The sequence below is a fragment of the Myotis lucifugus genome, unplaced genomic scaffold (assembly GCF_000147115.1).
Source record: "Myotis lucifugus unplaced genomic scaffold, Myoluc2.0 scaffold_28, whole genome shotgun sequence".
NCBI lineage: Eukaryota > Metazoa > Chordata > Mammalia > Chiroptera > Vespertilionidae > Myotis > Myotis lucifugus.
In genome coordinates, this window is record NW_005871076.1 from 4,183,402 (window position 1) to 4,195,545 (window position 12,144).

The window sequence follows — 12,144 nt, forward strand, 5'->3', positions numbered from 1 at the left end:
GACCTGAGTGGTGTGAGGCAGCTCCAGGGAATGAGAAGAAACTGCTGGAGGTGGAGCTGCCCAGAGGATCTGCTCTCACCTTTAATGAGCATCATCCAAAACGATGACCACAGACGAGCCTTTGGTCCATGTACCATTGAATGAAGTACATGTTTATGTGCATTGTCTCAATGAAGTCACAAAACCCTCTGAGTTAGGTATGACTGAGTTCAGGCTCCTGGTAAAGAAATTGAAACCTAAAGAGGTTAAGGAAACTACAAAAGGTCATGCAGAGCCAGGACTTACTTGAACTTGGGTCTACCTCCTTCCCAATTAAGGGCTCTTAACTACCACCATATGTCACCTTCCTCAGACCTCCCTCCCCACTACACTCACCAAGCTCCCAGGGTGTCCTCCAGGGAGCAGGTACCACTAGCTCTATGATGTCATCGAGTGCCTGTGCTGACGTCAAGGCCCCAGTGGGCCTGCCCCGCCCCACCTGTGGGTATTCAGTGGAGTTGAGGGCAAGGTCAGAGGAAGGAAAAGCCCAGATGACACACAGCTGGGTTGGGACCAGTTTGACAGCAGGTGTAGGGAGGGGGCTGATGCAAGAAAGGGGCCCACACACTGGCCCTTCAGTTGGAGGCCTGGGTGTGCCATCCCCCATGCATTTCCTTGTTCGAAATGGAGCGTGGAGCACCGGAAATCAGGACAAAAGCACCACCCACAGCTCTGGTGTCGATGACTCAGATTCCACCTCCCACAGCCTCCTCCTGTGTATGTTTCTGAATGTGTGTGTACCCAAGCATGCGCCCTGCCAGTCTGCGAGGCTGTCAGCTGTGCACGCATGTGCGCACATGCATGCACAGGGATGAGTCCACATGTGTACCTGCCCGAGCTGTGATCATCTGCATACCTGTCTCCAAGCCTAAACCCTCAGAATATGATGACCAACAGGATCAATGATAATCATAATATAAAGAGCCAACATGCTTCCTATGTCCAAAGGCACTGTGCCAGGCCCTTTACATATAGTACCTTTGGAAACTTTATAAAGTGGGCCTATGAGGTGAGCACTATCATTATTCCCATTCTACCAATGAGGAAACTGAGGCTCAGGTAAATCAAACTGTTTTTCCAAGGCCACACAGCCAGGAAACGGCGTAATTTTCAGATGCCAAAATCTGTGCCCAGCAAGACGTGCCTCCCTCCTTGCCTCCTCTAAGGAGTCTGGAGAGAAGACAGGAAGCATTCTTTGGAACCAGAAACCAGTCGGGGTCCCTGAAGGAAAAGGGGCCAGCAGTCAGAGTCTTGGAGGAAGAAGGCAAATAGCAGATAGATCCCCGAGCAGGAGGGGGTAGGGCAGTTGTCTCTCAGAACAGGTGTCAGAGAAGCTGTGACAGCCACTCAGAACCACAGTGGCAGGCCTCCTTTACATTGCGATTTGCATATATTTGCATGTATTTGCATCACCAAATCTGTGGAATCGGCCTTAATGGTCCCTGCCTTTGAAGACTGGCAGAAGCTGAAGAGGGTGGGAGTGACAGGGAGGGCCTGGGGAATTCTGGAAGGGAACAGGGAAGAGGCAGTGGCAGCAATGCTGTGGAGGCAAGGGGAGGTTCTGGGCCCTGCTGAGAGGCAGTTTCCAGGAGAAAGCAGAAAGATTCTTCTCCATGTACCCATCCCCTGCGGGCAGCAGGAAAGGGAGCAGGGAATTCAGAAATCAGGACGGCGGAGGAGGATTTGGGCCCTGGGTCAGGGGGCACCGCTGGAGAGGAAGGCCCAGGCCCAGGCCTGGTTCTGGAGCCCCCAGCGCCAGGTCCTGGGAAAGCTGGCTGGTGGAGAAGGGAGGGTCTGGCACTGCGTCTCCCGCTGGGGGCCGCCTACTTGGCCTCGGAGCTCAGTGACTCGGTGTTGGGGCGCCATCTAGTGGCCATCCTCGGGAAAGCGACCCCTTCCTGCCTGCTCTGGCGCAGCCCCTTCCGCTGTCAGCCCGCACAACACTGGAATCTACCTCGCCTCTGCGGAGGAAGCATGTGGTGGAACCCGGTCCTGCAACCAGCGGTCTGAAAGGGTCTGGGGATTGCGGTTTTCCGGAGGACCGCCAGCAGGGAGCTTCCCACGGGGCTCAGGCCAGGCTAAGATGGGCTAATACAGCCGAATGATGAAGAGCTTAGGCTTTCAAGCCAGAAAAACATGGCTGTGCCATTTACTGACCGTGAGTCTGGCAAATTAACCTCCGAATCAGTTTCCTCACCTGTAAAATGGGAGTGGTAATGTTTACTCGTGAGAATGAAAGAGCTTATTAATAGAGACAAGCAAGTGAGGTGGCTGAGTTGCAAAATTTAAGGACTTGGGACTTGCACAGCACTGAGACCTCCTTAAAATTTGTGTTCTGGGTTCCTCATTCTTCTCACCCTAGTCCTGGCCCTGCTTATTAGCACATGGCCTGGCACATGAGGAGCTCTGTTGATGTTATCATATTGTTATCAGCAGGAGCTACTGTGATGCTATCACGCTGTTATTGCTGTGAGGATGCAAAGGCCTTGGGAAGGTGGCACCCTACCCCCAAGGCCTAGAAGGAAATAGCAACCCAGCTCTCATCTGGGCTGGCCTGGCCTGGCAAGGGTGTGGAAGGAGACTGAAGGCCAGAGGGGTGAGGGGCCACCTCACAGTGAGTCAGGAATAGAGAGGAAGTCACAGGCAGATAGGAGTGGAGGGGGATATTTAGTCACAAACCTTGTGTGGCTTCTCAGATTGCCTGTGACCAACTGATAGACAAGGAAGAGACTGAGGCCTGGGTCACAGATGATCAGTGTGATAGTTGTTGAGATGGACCGCTGTCACATCACAGCCTTCTTGGGTGACCCTAAAGGATCGTGGGGGAAGGAAGTCCAGTGTGCAAAGCTTTGAACAGTACACTTAGTCGTCAGCTTTGTGTAGAAGTGGAGGTGGCCTGAGGTGTGGATATGCCCTGATGCCTGGGAAGTAGTGAATGGCATGGCTGGTTGGTCAGGAGCCTGGAAGGAACAAAGAGGGCCAGGGAAAGGGATGTGGACAGACTCCTGGGAGCGGGCACCAAGTGTGCAAACTTCTGGGTCTCAAGTAGACACTGCAGAGCATCCACTGCCAGGAAGCTCTCAACCAAGCAGATAGAATGGTTCACTGGGTGGGTGAACCTCTTCCCCTCCCCTCCCCCAAATACCTGCACAATAGCCCTTGAACAGAGAGTGGTCATGGTGCCAGGGATGGAGGTGCAAGGGCCCAACAGCATACCCCGCCCCCAATCAAGGCTGAGCTAGGTCTACCACTCTGAGGGCTCACCTGCCTACAGCAAGACCTACGTCAAACCTTTAGTGCAACTCTCTTCCTCAGAAGACCAGCCAAGCCCCTGGTGGCAGGTGGATTATACTGAACCCCTTCCTTCCCCCCTGGAGGACACAGTGTGTGCTCGGGATTTGGGCTTGTCTTCCTTGTCCACGGTGCCTCCACAAACAAAGGACCATACGGGGTCATCTGAGACTTTTACTTTCAGCTCTTACCTTGATGTCTTTGGTTGGTTTTGAGTTAATTTGTGGATATGGCATGAGGTAACCACGGGATGGTGATCAACAGATTCTTTAGTCATATCAGCTGTATCTCATCGCCAGGAAGCAGTCGGCTGAGCAGTGGGCAGCCTATTGAATTCTCAGAAGATGCCCACAGGAGCATGGCACCGGTGGGCTTGGGCCCGGAACTTCTTGGCATGATAATTGTTTTGAATTAGTACTGAGTCCCCTATACCTAAAACCTACAGAAATCAATGTAGAAACAGAAGCGGCCCACCTCACTCTCTGATTTACACAGTTTTTGCTTCCTGTCCCTGAATCTTTAGGCTCTGCCAGTTAGAGGTCCTTGGTCCCAGGGAGAGAGAACTTAGACCAGGGCACACAGTCATGTTTCCACTAAACTGGAAGCTGTGCTGCCACCCAGCACCTCCTCATGCCAGTGGACCAACAGCAAGAAAAGGGTATGACTACACTGGTCAAGGTCATCGATCCTGATCGCCATGAACCAGGGCTGTAGATAGATGCATGTAGATACAATGAAGTCAGGGAGGGAGATGTCTGGACCCAGCCAGGGAGTCCCTGAGCATCTCTTAGAACCTCCCACCCAGGAGTAACCGACAACAGACGACCTCGACCATGACAACCCCCGACACAAGGATCAGACCTCTGGGGATGAAGGTCGGCATGATCCCATCAGGCAAATAGCCAAGATCTGCAAAGGGCCAGCTGAGGGTAAGAGAAGGAGGGAGATGCTATCAACCACAGACTCAGGACCAGCTGCAGCATGGGGACTGTGGCTTGCTTCATGAACCCTCTTGTCTTTATCTTTCCTTGAGATCACATCTAACAGTATCTGGAAAGGGACTTGCTTACAGAAGATTGTCCCTCCCTTTTTGAGAGAAAAAAAAAGGTGAAGATAAGTTTGTTCTCATGAAGAAAAAAAAAATAGGCAAACAAACAAACAAAAAACCCAGAGGTCCCATGTTGTGGTTTAGAAGTCAGGTAAGATGGGAGGCTGTGAGTAGCATGAGGAGTGGACCAATCATATTAAGACACAAACCTTTCTTCTCAAATGCCTTCACTACTTCCCTGCTCTTTGCTGCTGACCCTCCACTTTCAGACTTAGATGGAAGACCACGCACTGTGCAATGTGGAATCCGGTTGCCCAGCGCCACGAAGGCTGGACGACAAACCCCAGGAGCGTGGGGTGAGCCCTGACCCTTGGGGTAGGTTGTGGGTGGCAGCTGTGGGTTACTTCAGGTGCGCTTCCTCCTCGCAGCCTTCCGGAGAAGTCCCACCACTGAACACACGCTGGCTGCACAACGTACAGTGTCTCACTGTGGCCTGTGGACGTGCAGTCAGGACCCGGGGCATTGCTCCACCTTGCCTCGCGTCTTCCCTGCCCACATTTCCCTTTCCTCGCCCTCAGCCCGTGGGCTTCCCCAGAACCCTGGCCACCAGGGCACCCAAGAAAATAGGTTTCTGAGAGCTGCCTCCCCCTATGTGGCCCGCACCGTGGTCACTGCCAGAGCCGTCTCACCATGCCAGCACTGCCAAGGGAATAGAGGCCTCAGGGGGGCAGGAACCAACCAACCATTTTCCAGGCGAGGGACCAAGACGGGGGACATCTGAGAGATGAAGGATGAGAGGGCAGACGGCCAGGAAGGGAGAGGAGTGCAGAGGGTAGAGAGTTAATTCTCAGTGAAGGCTGTCTCCTGGAAATGGAGTTTTCTGGGAAGGACTGGCTGTGTCTTGGAGGTCAGAGGGGAGGACGATATTGCCTCCCCCACTTGAGTGGACACACCCATCAATGAAGGACTGGGGAAGAGCTCTTCTGAGTCCCCCCCAGACTTCCATATTCCTGGGTGTATGGAGGTCTGGACAGTGAAACATCAGGAGTGAACCGGTGGTGCTGGGGGCAGGAGGAGGCAGCACCAGACAGAAGGTCCAGAGCAGCAAACAGTGACTGCTCCCTTTTCCAGTGCAGGGAGCCCCAAGGGGCTGGCCTGGGGCTGAGGGACCCCGCTCCTGGCCCAGGTCTCCCATTTCTGGCTACTCCTAATCCCCCAGCTCCTGAGCACTGCAGGCCCGTGCCACATCCCATCTCCGGAGCATAGCCTCACGCTGCCCTGGAGATGCACGCCCCCACGGGGACGGCCCAGCGGCAATTTGGTGATATGCACTGAGGCGGGGAAAGAGGAAGTTCAGCCAGAGACTGAGACCACATGTCCTTAATGTCACCCCTGCACCCGCTCTGCCTTTCACCACCCTGCCTTTCTTTAGATGTGTGGGGAGTGCACCAGGCCGGGCAGAAGTCCCGGCTTCAAACTGCTGTCTGCTAGTTTCTGGGGTCATCCCAGTCAGTCTTCTACTTTCAAGGCAGAGAGAGGGACAGAGTAGATGAGGTCCCCGCTGTGACAGACTGTGTGGATATTTTTCTAAGTCATCAGATTCTCATAAAAGTCTAAGATCTGCCTGTGCTGTTCAGTATGGGAGCCACTAGCTACATGTGGCTCTTTAAGTTTAAATTAATTATAATAAAGTAAAATAAAGTAACTCAGCTCCTCTAGCTCACCAGCCGCATTTCAGTGTCTCAATGGCCACATGCTGGATAGCACAGGTAGAGGGCATGTACATCATTGCAGAAAGTTCTACTGGGCAGCGCTTTCCATTAAAACTAAAAAAAAAATTTCCAACTTTATCGAGGTATAATTGACAAATAAAATCGTATGAATTTGAAGTATAGTGTGATGATTTGACATACATATATATTGTGCATTGATGACCACAAATGAAATTAGCTCACACAGTTACCATTTGTGTGTGTGTGTGTGTATGTGTGTGTGTGTGTGTGTGTGTGTGTGTGGTGAGAACATTTAAGATCTACTCTCTTAGCAAATTTCAAGTGTACAATACCACATTGTTAACTGTAGTCACCATGTGGGAATTAGATCCCGGCCCATTAACTTCATGCACAGGGAAACTGAGACCTAAGAAGGGGTAACCTGCCCCAGGCCCCTGGGGGAGTCAGTGGTAGCAGCAGAACTAGATGCCTTTCATAAAATGCCTTGCAGTAAAACTGCATAAAAATATCTTCTTGTAGATACAGTCCACATCACCAGCCTAGGATGGAAGGAGACAGGGCTCTAGTTGTGGGGGTGGGGAATGGGGGAAGGGAGGCTGACTGTGTTTGTTCTTCCCCTCCCCCTTCCCAGGACTACCCAGAGTCCTGGATAAAGGAGGCTTACAAGCCTCAAACTCCCTCCCCTCCCCCAAGATGACCTCATCCCCACAAAAAAATGTGAGCAGGGCCCTGGGGAGGGGTTGCATGGAGGGAAGCTGGGGGTGGTGGGATGTGGTTTGGGGAGATGGCACAGTCCTCTGGCATGAGATATTGGGGGTGGGGAATGCCATGCTGATCCTAACCAGACTCCATGCAGCCATCTTTCTAAAATCCAAGTCTTGCTCTGACTGGTTTGGCTCAGTGGATAGGGCGTTAGCCTGTGCACTGAAGGGTCCCACGTTCAATTCCAGTCATGGGCACATGTCCAGGATATGGGCACGATCCCCAGTGGAGGGCATGCAGGAGGCAGCTAATCAATGATTCTCTCTCATCATTGATGTTTCTATTTCTCTCTCCTTCTCCCTTCCTCTCTGAAGTCAATCCTATATAATAAAAGCCTAATATGCTAAGTGTCCAGTCGTCCAGTCAGCTGTTCAACCAATCAAAGCCTAATATGCTAATGATATGCTAAGGCCACTCAACTGCTCACTATGACATGCACTGACCAGCAGGGGGCAGATGCTCCAACCAGTAGGTTAGCTTACTGCTGGGGTCTGGCTGATCGAGACTGAGACTGGCCAGACATGCCCTAGAGTCCTCTCACAGTCCCTCCCCGTCTGGCCAACCTCCTGCATCCCTCCCCGGCCCCAATCGTGCACCAATGGGGTCCCTCAGCCTGGCCTGCACCCTCTCGCAATCCAGGACCCCTTGGGGGATGTCAGAGAGCTGGTTTCAGCCCAATTCTGCAGGCCAGGCTGAGGGACCCTACTGGTGCAAGAATTTGTGCACCAGGTCTCTAGTAAAAAAATAAAAATAAATAAATAATAAAAAAGAATTAAAATCCAAGTCTTAAACTCTTTTTGGACTGGAGACCAAATCCCAACCAAGGACTACAAGGGTCTGCATAGCCTGGCCCTGAGGTCCTTTAATCTCAGCTGGCCCCAAACATCCCTTCTCTTGCTCTGTCTCTATTACTCACTTTTGCACTTGTGGTTCCTCTGCCAGAACCCTCTCCCTCCCACCCCCAATTAGCCCCTACCCATCTTTATGATCTCGGTTTAAGCACAGCTTCTGGAGAAGCCTTCCCAAACCCCCAGCCCAGGTCCACCTTCTCCACAGTCTGCTTCTGCCCATTGTTATATGTCTAAATTCTCGAGCAGTGGTTGGTCCAGAGAGATGCTCAATAAAAATATTCTCAAGATTGAATGAAAGTTTCTTCCTGTAAGAAACATGTTCCTGAGAGCCCACCAAGTATGGGTGATAGCTGTGCCCTCTACCACCCAGAGAGAGAGAAGACAGGAGCAGCAGAGAGACCTGGAGACCCCAGAGACAATGGAGGTGATCAGAAGTTGCAAAGGTGACAGGAAATTGGATGAGCAGTGACAAGAGTGGTGGGACTCACAAGCTGACAATCAGGGGCCTTAAGAGATGGTAGAACTACAATGAGTGCAATGGGTCTAATTTGACAATAGGATGCCATGGGATGATGGATTAAAACAAAATCATGGGATGTACCAGGATGATGGGGTAACAGGCAAGCCGGTTTAATTAGGAGTCACCATGGAAGTGACTAGTAAAATAAGTAACAAGGAATGGGAAATATTTATTGAGCACTACGGAGCATCAAGCCCTTTTCCACATATCCATATATTTCCATGGCTTAATCTCTACCACAACCCCGTGTGGTAGGCACTGTATCCTAATATTATCATCTCCGTTTTGCAGAAAAAGAAACAGAGACAGTGAGATTAAGTAACTTGGCTCAGGTCACCTAGCTGGAAGAGGTGGGGTCAGGATTTGCCTTTAGAGACTTTGCTCTCAATTACTACATCATCCCATCAACTTCCGGTGAACAAAGGAAGGCTTCCTAAGTGGCCATGGCTATAGTAGTCCATGGTTTGGGTGGGGACGGGGAGGAGCAAAGAGAGATATGGAAGGGGCTACTGGAAAATTCTCTTGCACACCCCTCATTGCCTAGTTCTGCCCTTTCCTCTGCCAACTCCCTTTAGTTCCGTGTGTAGGGGTTAAGATTTACTGAAGTCACATTCCTTCTTACTCTTCCCTCCCTGCCAAGTGCCAGAGAGGCTGAATCAAATTGCTCAGTAAAGAGCTGGGACAGAGGAAGACTGGGCTGGCTGTGGGAAGGACTTCGGGACAACAGTGTATTAAGGGGGAGACGGGCTATTGAGAGGGAAGATGTCACAGAAACTGAGGTGTGTGAGCCACATGGCAATGTTGCTAAAGGTTATGGGGAATTTTGAGAGATGAAACATTGGAGAACCTGTCCATTCTCTTTGGTTTCTGGACTGTGCGTCTTTCTAAACTGTAATTCTGTGCATACAGTGCCTGGGATGGCTCAACTCCTGCCTTTGTGCTCACTTATCTCTGTCTTGACCTGTTTCTGCCCTTAAAAAGGCTGAGAATGGGAAAGGGGGTGCGGAAGGAAAGACCTGTGTCTCCCTGGCCAGAGACCCAATGACCCTGGAATTGCAGTTCTTTTTGCTCCACTGTACACAGGCTACCGGAATCCCCTATCTCCTCCGTGACAGATTATGGGGACACACAGAGAGAGAGAGAGAGAGAGAGAGAGAGAGAGAGAGAGAGAGACGCAGACAGAGGTACAGAGACAGAGACAGACAGAAGCAGAAAGAGAGATAGCCAGACACACAGAGAAAACCACAAAAAGCTTCAATAAAGAAAAACAGAAATACATGCAGGGAAAGAAAGACAAAGAAGAAAAGAAAGAGAAAGAGAAACAGAGATTGGGGGTGAGGGGTGGAGAGAGACAGAAATAAGAGAAACTGGAAAAGAGAGCCAGGGAGAAAGAGAAGGAAGATAAAACCCCAGGGCCAGAGGCTCCACCTGCGCCCCCCCCCCGCCCCCAACGGGTTACATCAGAGAAGGTAGTATCACCTGAGAAATGGAGCTGGGCCCCCCTCTGCAGCTTTGCCCTGTTTTGGCTCAGATGTCCTCAACTTGGAGTCACTGAACTTGGACAGGGGGAAAAAATCACATTATTTTCACTAATCTCTAGCTATAAATTTAGCATTTCCTTCCATTATGACAATAGCAATAAACCAGTCATATTAGCCATAACTATGGCTTTGTCACCAAAAGAAATCACATATATTTTTGTATATATTACGGTATTGCAGATATTTTGAAATAGCATTTATGCTCATCACTGCTTCAAAATTATGAGTTATCAACCTACTGCTAGATCTTTTTTAGCTTTAATAAAGAAGCACATATATCACAGTAAAATAGTTTTGTAAATGTATTGCAATATTATCGGTTTTACCAGATTGCCAAAGGGGGACGTGATGGATTTAAAAACACTATCCTGAGACCAGACCTTAGGTTTTACCAGATTGCCAAAGGGGGACGTGACAAGCAAGGTTCGGAACGCCGGCACCTGATCCCTGACCAGGACCCCCAGCACCCATCCCTGCAAGCTCCCTGTGCCCGGTCCTAATTTACCCAACTCCTCTCTCTTGCTGGGCTACTCTGAGTCCTCCAAGAAGCAGGATAAAGCGTGCAAGGATTTGACAGGGAATGCCCGTGAGAGAGGAAGGGCGCAGGGGCTGGGAGAGCTATGAAGGAGAGAGGAAGGAGGGAAGGTGGGGGAGGAAGCACCCTGGACCACCACGCAGTAGAGCAGCGGTTCTCAACCTGTGGGTCGCGACCCCTTTGGCGGTCGAACGATCCTTTCACAGGGGTCGCCTAAGACCATCCTGCATATCAGATCTTTACATGACGATTCATAACAGTAGCAACATTACAGTTATGAAGTAGCAACGAAAATAACTTTATGGTTGGGTCACAACATGAGGAACTGTATTTAAAGGGCCAGAAGGTTGAGAACCACTGCAGAGGAATGTTCAGCAAGGCCATGGGGGAATTCTTGAGCCGCTATCAGCTGTCAGAGGAGTCCCCTATCTTCCAGGAATGGGCCAGCCCTAGGATCTCTGCTGAGCTTGGTCAGGGGCTGGGAGCAGCCCAGTGGGAAGCTGGCCTGAGAGCAGGAGCTGATGGGGTCAGAAGGAAGCAGCTGAGGCCTTTGGTCAGTTTTCACTCCTAGCGTTGGCCGTCTGTGAGGAACATTCTCCTGCCCCCACAGTTGCCCACCCAGAGAAATGCCTCCTTTATCTGTAAAGTGGAGGTGACAAAATCCCCTACCTTAAGGGTTGTTGTGAGGATTCACCGAAGTTGGTAAATCAATGTTCGCACAGGGCCTGGGATAATGGTCAGTTCCCAATAATTGGTAGCCATTACTATCGGCATTTTAATGATTGATTATGGTTATCATTTTCATTCTCAGAGGGAAGGGCTGAGGAGACCGAAGATGAAAGTGTCAGCTGGGAGAAGTGGGGACCACTTCCCCCCTCCCCTCCCCACACTCCCCCGGCTGCACTCTGATGCAGGGGTCTTCCCCTAGCTACTGACGGTTCCTGTGTCTGCTGACTCACAGCCAACTTCCTCTCATACAAACAGGAAAACACAGACGGCCAGCCCGCCCGGCCCCCACCCCACCCCAACACCACACAACACTGAGGGCCAGCCCAACTCTGAGGGGGAAGTGCTGCAGCCTGGAGGACAGGTTTCAAGGTTGGGGCTCCGGGGTAGATGGGGGAGGGGAGAGGAGCCATTCTCCGCAGGCACCCCCGACCCCCACAGCAAAGTGTGCAGCAGGAGAACGGGGACGAGGGGCTTCTCCCCGGATGAAGAGGCTGTCTGCGGGGAACTGGGCTTGCGTGGTTGCCGCCTGATCCGCACATTGGTTTGGGCAAAGAAACGTGGCCCTGCTGACCTTCATCCCTGGGAAGAAACTGGGCCGGGCCCTTGGGGAGGGAGGAGCAGATGTGGTCCCTACTCCCCCAGGTCAGATCTCTGGGCTGCTGATGGGCCCCCCAGCTTGGAAAGCTGCAACCATCCCTGACTTCTGGAGGCCAGCTTCCGTCCCCCCATCACTGGGTGCCAGGGTCCAGCCACCCCGCTGGGCGCAGAAGTGCCCTGGAGGTTGAGGGCCCGACCCCTTTCCCCTCTCCCCATAGGACAGGGCGGGGGTGCACAGCCGTCCAGCGCAGCGCTGTCCTGTTCCCTCTGGTTCTTTCCCTGTTCCCGCTGTGTTCTGCTCGCTGCCCCTTTGTCCTGGCCTCCAGCCCTGTTTCGGCCTCTTTCTCGGCCCCCAGGAGGGCAGAGTGGGCCAGTCCCGAGATAAGCGCCTCGGTTGGGTAAGGAGCCCAAAGCTTTAGAGGCCGGCGCTTGCACAAGGGAGTGGCCGGGGCCCCTGCGGGGGGAACCGGCGGTCGGGGCCGGGCCCGGGCCCCCGTC